The sequence below is a fragment of the Neopsephotus bourkii genome, unplaced genomic scaffold, assembly GCF_033783945.1.
Source record: "Neopsephotus bourkii isolate Nb327-2 ecotype Australia unplaced genomic scaffold, CSIRO-AGI_Nbou_v1 NB_673, whole genome shotgun sequence".
NCBI classification, from domain to species: Eukaryota; Metazoa; Chordata; class Aves; order Psittaciformes; family Psittacidae; genus Neopsephotus; species Neopsephotus bourkii.
In genome coordinates, this window is record NW_026901172.1 from 1,413,380 (window position 1) to 1,427,957 (window position 14,578).

The 14,578-nt window shown below is 43.1% G+C and overlaps 1 long non-coding RNA gene across 2 annotated transcripts; it reads left to right on the forward strand.

Annotated features, from left to right (window-relative positions):
* Positions 1-1,439: 1,439 nt before the first annotated feature.
* LOC133212214 (uncharacterized) lies at positions 1,440-9,929 on the forward strand. Of its 2 annotated transcripts, XR_009725423.1 has the most exons (4): positions 1,440-1,609; positions 3,554-3,770; positions 5,394-5,520; positions 9,338-9,929. It is a non-coding gene; the product is annotated as an uncharacterized LOC133212214 (long non-coding RNA). The 2 variants fall into 2 exon arrangements; XR_009725422.1 differs by lacking the exon at positions 9,338-9,929 and having other exon boundaries at positions 1,441-1,609; positions 5,394-5,801.
* Positions 9,930-14,578: the final 4,649 nt, after the last annotated feature.

The window sequence follows — 14,578 nt, forward strand, 5'->3', positions numbered from 1 at the left end:
AGAGGAGAGTATTTGGAAGAGTTTTTGGTTAAACCACACATTCATGATTAAAGAAAAAAAGAAAAACCCACATTGAGAAGAATCCACAAGTACATTCAGCGCTCTCATAGCAGCAATTAGCACTTCCAACCATACTCAGTTGGCTGGGAGACTGCATCCCATCCTGGCAGATAGTGACCTGGCTTTAGCTTTTCACACCTTGGTCACTTGGCTGTATTACAGCAAACAATATACCTGGGCATGAAGCCGGCAGCACTTAGGAAACTCCAGATAGTACAAAATGTTACAGAAAATCTCTTCAGTGGCATTCACTGACACAAATACATTATGTCTACCCTCAACTGTCTACAATAGCTTCATAATTTTAATTTGGAGACATGTTCAAGTTTCTGACCTTTTTCTTTCTGATGCTCCTGAAGCATGGTATGTGTCTGCAGCTATGTGACAAACTGTATGAAACTATTGGATAAAAACCACGGTCAAGAAACATGCTTCCTTGGTGCAGTAGAAGCCTTTACAACACAAGTAAAGCTTGCCTGTGTGGTAGACTTCACTTCTGCATGAGCATGGTATGGACTTGCTTAATCACCGATAGCTGTGCATGATGTAAACAGGAATCATCTCCCTCCCTCAGCCACTAGTGCTTGTAATTGCTTGATGAGCATGTACTATAAAAAAATCAGAAAAGCTCTGGAGTAAGCCACTGAACTCTCCTCCAGTGTAAATTTGGTTGGAGGTATTCCTCATATCGCCATTCACAGCTCATGCAAACTGTCATTGAAACTTGATGCAAGTAAACAAATAAAAAGAGTTGCAAGCTGCTGAGACATCCAGCAAGATGCAGTCAAAGGGTGCTCCCAAATGATCTGTTTTCTGCATCTCCTATTTGTAACCAGAATTTACAGCAAGTCAGTTTTTAGTTATTTCAGATAAAGAACAATTAGACCACCACATTTGTTTAAAGCCATTAGGGGCGGTTACATCTCACCAGATACAATCTCTTTCCTCCCAGATCTGAGGTTTTGGAACAAAGATCAAACAATTCTGTGTGTGACGTTAGAAAAGCTACAGACACTACTGAACGTAGGTAAATCATAAGAAAACCCTTTGTGCTTACACTCAACTTCTTGATTTGTCTGAATAATGCCGGTAAAAAGTGAAGCTTTTATCTCAGATTTCCAATAGGTGGCTGACAAAAAGAGCAGGTGAATATTTCATTTCTAGTAAGTTTGGCAGGCTCACAGAGAGGACTCCCAGGAAGTGCAAGTCCTCAGAGAAATTTGTTTTTGTGAGCTGCAAGTGTATGTTTGGTCAGAGTTTTGGCAAACAACTCAAGCTAGTTTTTGTCCTATGTAAGCCTTCTACGTCATGCCCTAGAAACAACAACAGCTGTTAATTATTTATCAGCTGATGAACACTGGCCTGTTAATTGCAAAACATTATAAAATAGATTAGGCAGCAAAGCTCAATATGTATGCAAGCTGGGTTTCTTGCTCTGCATTGGATGTGACTTGATTAAATATGCAATTTTAGGTCTCTCTTTAATTTACAGGGACTACCTTCACCAGTGATTTGATCTCAGAAACTCTAACGGACCTACAGTCTTCAGGTAAGTTTACTGAAAATTGAAAGATTTTCCAGATTTCAAGTTTTTGAGCCCCTATCATGACTCTAATCTGTCATGAAGATAAGACCTATCTTCTATGTATTCTTCTAGTATTCTTCTATGCAGTCATCGTGTTTTGGACCAAACAATTAGAGCTCCTTCAGAAGGGAAAGTGCTAATGAGCAAGGAAAAGACCATAACATTCAAGATGTTGCTTTCTCCAACCTTCTTCATGCTAAATCTTAGCCTGTACATCACATTCTTGTCATTCAATACTCTGGTGGTGCCATCAGAAGACCAGGGTAGACAGTCAGTGACTCACCTGCATTACAGCTCCCACTGGCTCCTTTCTTGGCCTGTTGACAAGAAAACCACAATTGACTTCATACCAATAAAATAAAAGTTTCCATATTTCTGAGCATCTCCCTTGTGCCAGTGGAGTATTTTCATCCTATTAAATTGGACCTGACATACAACAGTCTCTTTCACAAGCAAAAGGGCTATACCAAGGTGAGAAGAATATATACACAAAAGGTGTTTTGAAAGGCTGTGCAGGGCTGCCTGGTGAAGGACTTCTGGGAAGGATTCCCTGTGCCCTTGTCCACCATTTTGATACATGTGAGCATGAGTGGCCTGATATCAGCATTGACATTATCTGTTACAGTTGCTCATATTCATCTGCTTGCCCGTTACCCGTTATGCTGGGTAAATGCAACAACCATGCTTGCTGGCCTTCTAACATAATCAATCTGAGGGCTCACAAGGAGAATCTTGTTCTTAAACTCTCATCTCTGATGCATGGTCTCCTTCACTTTTTAAGAAGGAAGGTGATTTTTCATGGCAAAGGCAGACATCCCAAGAGGCCAGTGGTTATTGACCGACGTGCAGTAAGGTTGATCTTTAACCAGTGCACATCTGAGTAGGTTGATTGATTAAATGAAGCCTCTCTGGTGCACGCCAGACAAGAAGAACAGTAGAAGAAGGGATATGAGATGATTTAGGAGCTGTCCCAGCTGTGAAACCCTTTAAAGTCTGGTTCTCAGACTTGCAAAGCAGAGAACAGTATTTGCATACAGATCAAAACCAGTCCCAAAGATGGTGAGACACTTTCATCAGGGTTTCATCTTACTTGATGGACACATTGTGCCAGTTACAAATCACTGCATATTCCAGCAGTCAAGCAGCTAGAAAGGGCAAGAGACCATGGGCTCTGACAAGCTTCCTGCGGTGCTTGCTGAAGCAGCTTCTTTCACTTCCATTGCATTTTGGCACTGCAATGCTTTGGGTTAGCAACCTCCCAGAGAAAAACTTTTAAGCTTTTCAGAAAATAGTACCAAGCCATACCCGTCCTTGAAGGAAACAAGTTAAAAAACCGAAAACAGATGCATGCAAGCTTGGTTTTAAGCAACAGGGGAGGGTGGGAACAGTGTGCTTGTTGCTTTTTACTCTAAATAGCATCAGGAAGCCTTGCAATCCCTGAATTAAAAAGGAAATAAACTTTCAGTGCAGGTTGTGGGACCAGTAGTTTATACGCTAAAGCAATATGCACATTTAACAACCTGAAAATGAAACAGCTCTGCACTGCACAGCCAGCCACACAGAAAATAAACAAAGCCCTTGGAGAAATGTCCTGGAAGGTTTTGGCTCCCAACTCAGACCAACATTTGCATTGTAAGATGAAGATGTGACTGCAAAGAGGCCGATGGTCCTCCAGCTGGGACCTAAGGGCTAGGTAAGAGAAGCCAAGCCCCAGTCCTCCAGCCACGAATCCAGGGTCAGCCTTGCCCTGAACAAAGGTTGCTGGAAGGGGGCCATAATTCAGAACGTCCTTTAAATGGTTAAATGAGCTACACATGTGTTAGAGTGCTCCTGGAGTGGCGAATTTAGAGTGCTCTATTCTATTTAAATAATAAATGTATTTTTTTTCTTTTTCTTTATTTTTTACAGGACTTGCACAGCCTGTAAAGTGTCTTCAAGTATAGAAAATCCCCAATTGCTCTGAATCTGCAATCACCCTGACCACTGGGCTTCAGCCATCTAAACCAGAGCAGAACCGGGGCAAAATGAAAGGATATCCATTAAAATATCCACCAATGTGAGATACCCCTAAAACGTTTCCCAACAGCATCCGAACCAAGAGGGGCTTGAACTCCAGTTTTCATAGGTACTGCTTAGATCTCTGAATGCTCCTCATGTTCTTAATCACGTCTGCTCCAGAGATGAGGCTATGAATAATTAACTATGCCTCCAACATTACAGTCATAGATTATGGTGGTGGTGACTTGTGGACTGCCATGCGCAGCATAAACCATTTAGGAAACTCTGTTATCCACTTTCCCTTTATATTTGTCTTGCAATCACTTACCGCTTAAAAGGGTAAATCTTTCATAGCTTTAATTAAAGCATTTAAAATAATTTACACTGAAATTGTATGTGCTTGGGTCTGTCAAAATTGATGCTTTAATAACATGTCATCCCTTTTTTCGATTGCCCTGAAATCTGTTAAAATTACCACTAATCTAATTGGGAACAAAGTTGTCAAATGCATGCAGCTCTGACAGTTTGTCTTTCTGCAAACTGCCGACAGATTGCAAGTTACGCATGTGTTGAGCAGATGGGTAAGTTAAAAGGAACACAAAAAAAAGCAATTTATTAAATCACCTGGAACCAGCAGCTCCATTCCAAAAATAGTGAGAATGAAATATAGCAAGAGCTAGGAGAGTTGGCACTGGAATATGCCAGAAGGTACCAGTTACAAAACAAGATAAACATTTTGAGAAGCCTCAGCTGTGTTGCAGAATAATGAGGCGTTATTTAACCCGATATAGATTACCAGCAGAAATTAATTTAGGGTGCAGGGTTTTGTGAGAGTGTGTGAGAGTGTGTGCGTGAGGGTTGGGTTTTTTTAAGGATTTCTTCTTTTTTTTTTAAATCCCTGTGTTTTAACTCTTTCATGTCTGAAACACAAGTCCCCCATTTCTCTCCCTCAACCCAGCAGGGCTGCTGGACCCAATTCACAACCCCATGGCAGAGGCTGACCTCTCCTTCAGCATCCTCCTACACCTTCCCTTCCACTGGCATCTCCCTCATATTTGAGAGAGGATAAGGTTGCACGTTCCTCAGAGACAACTTGGCCACTGATGTCATTGGGTTTGGCAGTCCCATACCAGCCCATAAATACTTTCTTTGGAAGGAAATGGGAAGAGGAGGGAGGCAGAGATGGCACCTGCAGGGACAATTGGCCCATTCACTCCAGTTCTGCCCTTTGCAATCCCTTCCTTGGACCTCCAGCTTTCCCCACATTAGCCCCACTGCTGCTCCTTTGCTCCCTGCCCATCCTTAATGTCCTGATCTCTCTGTCCCCCACAGGAAGGCAGGAAACTGAGACGAGTTCCATGGCCATCATGGGGGTCCAGTCCTCCCCAGACGAGTCCATCAGCCCAGGCTGTGTTTATACAGCGCTCAGGAAAAAGCAGACTTCATTTTTGGTTGCTCCATAAGAACTACACTGTTCAGCAGCATTTATTATTAAAGAACAAGATTAAGATTAAGAATGAGTGCAGAAGCACTAGATAAGCATGATTCACCTGCTGAGGCCACCATGGAGGACAGCAGGGTGAAGATGCTCATGTTCTTCCCCTGGTTCAGTGCCAGCTCAGCAGGAAGGATGAAGGCATGAGGCTTCATCATGTCATTTTCATTCCCTGAAATACTCTTACCAACATTTAGGGGTGTTGTGGGCAGGCAGTGACTGTGGTGCTTTGTGGCTCTCTAATCTCCTGCATAGCTTTGCCAAAAGACCAGCACCAAATCATGCCTACGGCAGCTAGGTGGGCAAAAGAGAGGAAGGACAAACCCTGAACACCACATCACCTTGAGTCCATGGAATACTCATCGGTCCCACTAAAAAAGAGGTGAGCTCCCACGACTACAAAGTACATTAGGAAAGAGACCCCCTCAGCAACTTTATGAACTAACTTTATAAGCCACAGTTTAAATGGCTACAGCATCATTTCAGCAAATGGAGATACACTGATTTAAACCAGCTGACAACCTTTGGCCCAAAAGGCAAGGTAATAGGTACCCCTTCCCAGGGAGCAGGGAGCTGGTGCCATTTCATACATGTGTTCAGGGAGCAAGAAAGATCATAAAAAGAATTGCAAAATGGGAGGTTATAAGTAGAATTGCTTCTCCCTCCCTTCCCCCTCCTCCCCCTTTTACCTAAGGAACAAGCATTTTGACCCCTTCTTTCCCACAGAAAACTTGGGAAGGAAAGTCTGCCTAATTTTCCTGCAGTTTAAGGATGTCTTTACATACTGGCATGAAGATGGATGAGGCACTCTCCTGCAAAAGTGATGGAATTCCTTGTGTAAAAATTAGATTTATAAGTCTCAATGAGCAGGAGAGATGAAAATCTAGACCTAGGTATCATCACCGCCCTCAGTGTGCCATCAGACAAAATATGACCCTTAATGCAAGATTAAAAGGATAGAATGTAGACCAGTGAACAAGCATGGTGGGCCTAAAATTGTGACTATGAAAGCCAATGAAAAAGAATGAACTACCAAGGCAGTGAAAACATTTCAGGTATTTCTAGAGAGGTCAGGTCAGCCCCTGCATTCCTGAGCTCCTGCACAGAGCAGGGATGGAGGCAGAAGGTGCAATTAAATAACATTTATGCCTCCATGTCCAAAAGCCAGAGCTTTTCTACCCCTCCTTGGCTGTTTCCCTGCAGCTGGCCTGTAGCAACCAGGAAAATCGCATCCCTCCTCTCTGCCTTTTCCCAGGGTCCTTCCCCAAATCTCCTTCCCTCTCATGTGCCCCTCTCCTTGTACAGCACAGCGGGAGCACTGATGCTGGCCCACACTTTCCTTTTAACTTTCAGCACAGTTTAAATGGACATTTCTCCCTTCCCCATATCCAAGCAGGTCATCATTTAGAGTCTGTGATTTATTTAATGGTGGTTTTAACCCCACTTAGAAATAGGCTGCTTGCTTGATTTATTGATTCCTTCTTCCCCTTGTTAATTTGACTCATTTCTTTGGAAATTATTCATAGTTAATCATGGTAAGAATAAAATTAGTTATAGTGCCCACTTTGCTGCAAAGGGAGCGTAAATAACTTTTAAAGCAAATCGGAAAGAAAAACATGTTAAAGCAAGAAAAAAAAGAAAAAAAGGGAAAAGCCACAAGAATATATAAAAAATGATGATAATCCAAAGGGGGCAGTAAATTAAACCTCTCCACTGTTACTGGTTAGAGGAAGGCACAAATTTACATTCCGCAGGAACATGGCTTTTACAGCAGGCTCTCCTCAATTGAATTTGCCATATCTTCTGGGAAAAACACCATTTGGAAGATAAAAATCTCCCACCACTCCACCACCACTGCCACCATTCAGAAGATTAAAAAACCCCGCCAACTCTGTTGTGTGCCTTTTGTGCCCACTAGAGGAATGTAAAACCATTATATTTAAGTATCATAATGGCCAACATATGCTTTTTCTTAGAAATGACACCACCATCTGGATTAAGTTCTCCTGATCGTTTCAGACAATGTTTCGATTATGATTTTTTTCCCCTCTTCAGAAGAACGAACTGCCCAGAAAGCACCGACAGCTGCAGATGGGGAATATTTGTTTTTCCCTTTTTCCACTTCTGGAAACCTCAAAAGTAGTGGTAAACTCTTCATTGTACCGAACTCCTTTGATTTCATTTGTCAATTGATCATGGAAGCCTACCTGGGTACACCCCAATATTAAGCCTGCAAGATTCCTGTTGCCTTACAACTTCACTATTACACTTAATAAAGTATGTAATTGCCATAATGATAAAATTACATCATCATAGCCTTTGTGGCAGTGTCTTCACAACCATAACAGTCGTTAAATATTACAGTGACTGGTACAGGGAGAAAGAGAACCAAACTTAACCCTTTGCTGATTGAGGGCTTTTCAGCACACTGGGGTAGAAGGGGGAAGTCTTCTCACCTGACCGACTCCTTACCAGCCCCATGGCTATTGTTGTGGACGTTGGAGACCTTCTGGGCCACCACATCCAACTGGCTTTAACTGGAAATGGGCACGCCGGGATAATTGATGTGCTCAATCTGACCATGCACAGGTGGCAGGGAGACGGCATACAGCAGCTTCTCGGGTTTGCTAGTGCCATCTGTTGCCACAGGAACATCTGTCGTCAAGGTCACCCTGTCACCCTCTGTTAAAGTTACAGGTTTGGCGAGTAGAACAATGTCACCTAAAAAAAAATATGAAATGAGTAAAAGTGGAAACAAGCAGGAGGGAAATTAAAAAGGGGAATATTCCTTATAACATCCCAGACCAGAAGGAGAGAACGGGATAAAAGTCAGCCCTTCAGTTCAGAGGCAGGAGATGGATTTATCAAAATAGCTTGGGAAAATGTTTTTGTTTTAGGTTTCAGAGGGACATAGGATGTTTACAACAGGAAAAGCTGCAGAGGTATCCATCTCGTTTGTTTTCCAATATGCCCCACAATGAGTCTCACTTCAAGGCTGACACTAAGTAGATTCACAACATTTTTGTCTAATCTCAGCCAGGGTGAGTTTATAGAGGAGCATGTGTATTTATCTGGCTGCATGATTTGCCCAAAATACTGAAGCCAGCTTTGATTTTTCTGTTTGGGGAGAGAGAATGACCCAGTTGTTTAAAAAGAACAATTATGTTAATAGATCCAAATGAGCCAATGGACAGAACGCGTTAATGAACTAAACATTAAGCGCAAACGCTGTGTTTTAAGCTGATAGTGATGCTGTAACCTCAGCAACAGAGTTTCTGGCTCCATCAGGTTTATTTATGAAGAGCTCTACTGTATCACCGAAGGGCCAGGGCAGTTTTCACATTTACAGAGGAGTAGCCCCAGAAAACTGAGGCTGCTCTAAAATTGAACAACTGCTCTCCTCTGAAGAGGAGTAGCGATTAGATTTAGTCATACCCACTCCATCCTTTTCTATCATAACCCTCCTTGTTCTTAAAAACATATCTGAGTCAGGGTGGCAGCATGAAAGTTGACCTGCCAAAGGCAGAAGCAGACACCAGATTTTATCTGAGGATGTTGCAAAAGCAAGAGAGTAATATCAGTCAGCTTCTGTTGTTGTCAGTCAACCTGCTGATGACAATATACAATAGTGGCATTTCTAGCCTGTACTCCGCAGGAGCTTGTTTTCTGTTTCTTGCCGCATTATTATGTTGCCAACTGAGTTTCAGAAACAACAGGTTCCTATTAAATGGAGAAGGTTGCCAGCAACATCTGAGAATAATGATTGTCAGGGCTTGGGGTTTTTTAAATTTATTCCCACAACAAAATCTGCACCAATTTTCAAGCTTTCCACCCCATTTGATGGCTCACCTTTGCTATTAACTGTTTTAACACCATTTCTTCACTGCAAACAGAAACTGTCAGTGAGACTTGATGCATTCAATAACTATCATCTGAGGAAATTAGTCTAAGGAATTGGAGTCATTAAAAATATAAATACAGTTAGTTATAGCAAAAATTTCAGTTGTGTTTGAGAAAAATCATCAAAAGGGAAAACAACCAGCCCCTTTCCCAGCGCAATGAACATTATCACAACTCACCTCTCTGGGAACACTTAGCATCAGACAATTTGTGCTGTGCTGGAGAAGAAACTGGGTGCATCTTACTTTTTGGTTGCATCTTTGAGGAAAACTGGGTTTGTGTGAGGTCTCACTGAACAGGGACTGCTTTTCAGATGCTTTCCAAAAATGATCTGAGATCAAGGAGTAGTGCAGGAGAGAGAGGACCTAGAAAGGCAAAGCATGGGAAGCCACCGCAGGAAGCAACCAGGGTTGCAGGACATCAGCCTGCTCTATGCTTTGCTCAAGGGTTACAGAAGTCCACAGTCAAGCCCAAACTGATTAAATAAATGCAGTGCTCATGTTGACTCATTTTCTTCACAAGAAATCCAAACAAATAAGATAAAACAAAGAAGCAACAACAAAACAGGCAAGTGCAATTTTTGCCTGCGTGGAAAAAAGAGCCCGGTTTCTCATAGTGGCTTGGAAGACTTTATACTCCCATTTTTTAGATGCTTAGCAGGGTATAGTGATGATCACCTAGGTTGTCCTTTATGGAAAAGCTTTTTGTTACTGTTTGCCACCCTGCTGCATTGTCCCATTAGTGACAGATGAAAACAGGAGTCTACCAGGCTTTAAAACACCAAGAGCCTTTCAAGAACTAGAGCCTGACCTTTGTTAACCCCATCATATCTGCTCCAGAGAGACGCAGTGGCATGACATTGCCTCAAGACCCATGATATGGAGATGACCCTCCTGAACAGAAAGTTACCAGCTCCCATTGCCTAACACATTGGGAAATCAGATTCCTTATGTCCCTAATTAAGAGCCTAAGGATGAAACTTTCCAGCCCATATCAATCAGAAAACATTGTGGAGTTGGGATGTCAGCCACCAACCAGCACAGTCTGGTTGCTGTGAAGCAGGTATTGTTTAAAATAAGTTACTATAAAAGTCTCCAGTTTTATACCAACAATCAAGAGAATAAATAAATACACATCTGGTCTTCTAGGTAGCCTGGCTCACTGCTTTACTTGTTTCTTTCTTTCAGCCTGATACCCATTGTGGTCAGGGTACACACTGCTAAGCAGACGCGACGTACAAGAAGAAGACACGTACATCTGAAGTTGTTCATCTAGCAGCAACATTTGGCCTTAATATGTTCTCTTCTTTTTTTTTTTTTTAGATTTTAGAGAAAAAAAACAAAAAAACAACAAACAAGCACAAAACCAAACCATACTTTGAGATTTAGAGGGAAAAAAACAGACTCCAACTGCTAGGATGGGTGAAACCCTGCGACTGGCTGCACCTCAGCATCTCAAGCGGACGCCAGCATCCCCCGCGTGCTCCCTGGGGCCAAGCCGGCTCCTTGCCTGGCAAGGCTGGCGAAGCCACTCGGGTTTTTTGATTCACTTGCTTAAATGTCGTGGGCTTGAAAGTTTGACTTGAAATATAACGTTAGTGGGTTTGTGGTAAAAGCAGCAGAGAGGAGAGGATGACAGGCAGGGCAGAGGGGACTGATTGAAAGCAGGTGTGGAGGAGGAAGATGGGAGGAGGAGAAAGAGGAAAACATGACTGAGTAAGTAAATTCAACGTTATACATATTGAAAAAGAGCACCCATATATAGAGCACCCACCTGTGATCACTGCTTTTAAACATTGTTTTCTTTAATGTGTACCAATAAAGAGGCTTGAAAAATGAGATACCAAAACAAGGAGTAAGGGACAGAGTTTCTCCGTGGTGTGTAATTCACTCCTGAGAGGCACTTATAGGAAGAATGGTACAGGAGAAGATGAAGGTGAGGGCTCATATAGACTTCAAGGTAGGGTTGGTTTCTGGATACAGGTGGAATTTTGTAATTATATGTCTATACACACATGCAGAGAGAATAAAATACAGTGGAGACCAATGTTTTGGCTAGTTTGGCCTCTTGAGAATCCTCATCACATTCATTTGACTCCTGCACAAAGTACAGTCTTCTTCCCTTAACTGCTAAAATACATCCTCAAGCAAACAAACATTCCACTTTTTAAGGGGAAGGAAATGCCCAGGAAGGTAAATTAAAAATTACAGGACATTATTAACCATATGAGGCTGCTTTAGGGGGGCTGGTGAACTGTTCCGTCCCTCCACCCATCCGCACACCTTCAAACCATCCCCATTCCATACGGCTTTGCCTAGGCTTTTTTACTACATTTTTACTTGATTGTACATATTATTGTCTCATTAACTGCAAAGCTTTCCAGGGCACTGAAAAGGAGAGAGCATTAAAATACACTGGAAAGTCCTGGAGCTCAATTAACACACACCAGGGGGTGCAAGGGGAGGGGAAGGGAAGGGGGGGGGTGGTCAGCTCCAATTATAAAAGGCAAACTTATCTCTTTTTTTTCACCCTAATATCAGCTAATTAGACTTTGACAACCAATTAGCAGATTTTTAGCTTTGCTGAGAATCAAGTTAGCGCCGGGAAAGGAGGAGGCAAGTTAAAACCAAACACACAAAATGCTCCTCTTGTACCACAAATAGGCTGTCCTAAAATAAAATATCCACAGGGCCAGATCCTGCTCCGGGATTTATAGCCCTTTCAGCTGGCTGTCACGCTGGTTACTCGCAGGTGTAAATTGAGCGTAGGACTTGGCCTGCAAACTTAAGCTCGCCATAACTCATGCAAAACCCATGGCGGAGAAGCGCTCTCCAGCTTCCTTGCAAGGTTACATTTTAAGTTTTAATAACCCTTCCCCCCCCCGCCCCCCCCCCCCCCCATTTTTATTCCTACCAACCATGAAGTACTCAGATGATTATTTAGGATTAATGGATTATCAAAAGTGCCAGTTGGCACGCTCCTAGTAAAGAGAGAGAGAAAAAAAGGGGGGGGGGGGAGAAAAAGTGTAACAAATGCAGCTGTTTACTAATAAATAAAGCCTCAGCTGTAACAGAAATAAATTAGATGCATTTAATTGGTTGACTGCAAACCTCCTCTCTTTATTACAATGCTGCTTCTTGTTATTTTATGATGTCAGGGTAGATGGCAGACTGACAGAGTGTTTATGAATCACAGTTTGCAGATGGCACTCCTGGTTTTTCGGCAGTTATGAGCACAAGTAGCATGAGGACTCAATAGAGGGTTTTTGCCAGGGAGGACCCCCTGAGAATTAGCCGCCTTCATTTCTCTGGTGCCAATCTCCCCCCCTGACAGAAGCACTATTTCACAAAACCTACATTCAATAAATTACACCCGCCTGGCAAGAACTTGGAAATATTTAACATTCGGAGGACACCGGCGTCTCAATTTGATTCCTATTCATTTCCAGAGGACGCCAGGCACTGCTTGGAACAGCCCTGGTTTGTGTGCATGCGCGGGTGTTTCCAACCCCAGCTAAGATAAATAAACAAGGTGAAATAAAATGGTTTCTGCAGCCAGGAATATCTTGCGCTGCCTTCAAAATGACTTCGGGTCTCCCGAGGACAGTTTACGGTCTCGTGCCCTGGTCCTCCCGAGCTGCCCTGCCTAATGACAGCTTTGTAATCCTGTTGGGAAATAATCTCACATGGCTGCACTGGGAGCTCGCGAGCTGTAAAACTTCTGGATGGGAACTCCTTCACCTGGTCAGCCCAGCGAGCTACAAGCAAATGCGATGAGGGAGATGGTCATAATTGTCAACAGATTTGTAAATTTGTGTCATTAGTTATGCGCATAATGGATTTTATTCTAATGAGCTTGTTCATAAGAATGCCAGGAGGACTTGGCCCCTTTGGAGGAAATAAACTACAAACTTTGCCCATGCATTTTAAAACACATCAGTGACACATAAAGGAGGTGGGGAGGAGGGGGATAGGAAACGTTTTCAGTTTTCACTTAGGTGAGTCTGATGCAATAAGCCACAGCGCCATTTATTGCTCTAAACTCACTCCCTAGCTTTGCTGGGGTTTCTCATGGATACACAGACATTTTCAGATGGGGACACTTTTTTCCATCTATGGAATAAAACTGGAAACTATCATGACTATTTAGGCTCAAGATATCAGTGTGGAAACACCAAAGGCAGCCCTTGCCCATACGCTCCTGGCTGAAATTTATTCCAGGCCACAACACTGTTGAAGCTGCCACAGCCTGAAAAGCAGAGCGCTCCCCCTTCCAGATCCAGCTAGAAACCCTGTGGTGCTCAGGGGGTCAGTCAACAGGACCTGGATCAGGCGGAAAAACAATAAAACTAGTTATTATTAAATCAGGTTTTTATTTTATCTATTACTATTAAAGGTATTCTTATTAAACCTAGTTATAGTGTTAGATTTGTTCTCCAGAGACAAAGAATGAGGTTTCTAATCATGCTCTTTGGGGAAATCTACTCCTGCTTTTCTTAGAAACAACCTGGATATTTTTATTGAATGCACGAGCTGAGCAAAGAAGCAGACAAGCCCATGGAAACCTACTGGCACCTTTGCCAAAATGATGTTCTCCGCGTGCCCAGCGGAGCCCTCTTCCCCTGCTCTCCCTCCTCTCTCTCTCTCTGATCCTGCTTTTCAGCCAACCACACATAAAAATCCCCGGCATGTGCCAAGTACTACAGATGGGTCCATTGTAGCACACCCTAATGTTCATAGCTGACACCCAGGTGTTACAGTTTGTACTTGCTCGCTAGCCAGACGGTGGCTGTATGCCAAGGGGAAGGCACAAAGCACTCAGATACCATGCTGAAAAGCTATATAAGAGAGACTTTAAGAGGCAGACGAACAGGTAAGAGGCTATGGAAAAGCAAGAAGAGACCCGTCCAACAACAACCACCTCCCTTTGCTGCCCATCCAGCCTCCTGTCCTGATCCCATAAAGTGCTGATTTATTATCAGATTACATCTGAGCACCTCCATTTCCCTGACCTTATCCACAATCCGACCAGCTTGTTTCAAACCTATTGCTGATCTGCAAGTTATTTCAGGTCTGGCTAGCAATAAAGCGACCTATTTACATGACATGAGTGGAAGGAGAATGGGCTGCCCATTTCTAATGTGCTCATCACACCTGGGCCATGGCCACTGCCTGCGTGGGGTCTGAGTGTGAAAGGGGCAAAGCTCCTGAAATCACACCGGCTCACTCTCTATGTGTATCTGAGTGGCCTTGAGAGCATTTAAGAGCCCTTCCTATGTCAGTAGCTGGAAGGGGTTAACACCAGTCTCCAATTTTCTCTTCCATTTTCCCCTCCCAGGAGCCTACTCCCCTTCCAGCCTAATTTCCTTCAGTTTAATTAATTTTCAGTAATCACAAGTCTAGACACCACAAGCAGCAGCTTCACACCCCAGGTGACACGGTAACATTTGTAAGGGACAGGCAAAGGGACACGATGCGGTTCCAACCCACCAGCCCCCCTTACAGAACTAGAGCTGCCCACGTCTCGGCTAAACCCTTTTT